The sequence below is a fragment of the Lampris incognitus genome, chromosome 11 (assembly GCF_029633865.1).
Source record: "Lampris incognitus isolate fLamInc1 chromosome 11, fLamInc1.hap2, whole genome shotgun sequence".
NCBI classification, from domain to species: Eukaryota; Metazoa; Chordata; class Actinopteri; order Lampriformes; family Lampridae; genus Lampris; species Lampris incognitus.
Window position 1 is genome coordinate 8,598,649 of NC_079221.1, and position 204 is coordinate 8,598,852.

The following is a 204-nucleotide window of genomic DNA, read 5'->3' on the forward strand; positions in this document are numbered from 1 at the left end:
CTTCGCGCTGACTTCGCAAATTGTTTTTCGGTCAGTTATTTTGCATCAATTATAAAGGAGCTTGTTTTTTGGGGGTTTATTTATTTATTTTATTTATTTATTTGGTCTTTTTTTTTTGGAGACGATGCATAATAACCAAGGTGGTGGCGCAGGGGTTAGCACGGCTGCCTCACAGCAAGAAGGTCCTGGGTTCGAGCCCCGGGG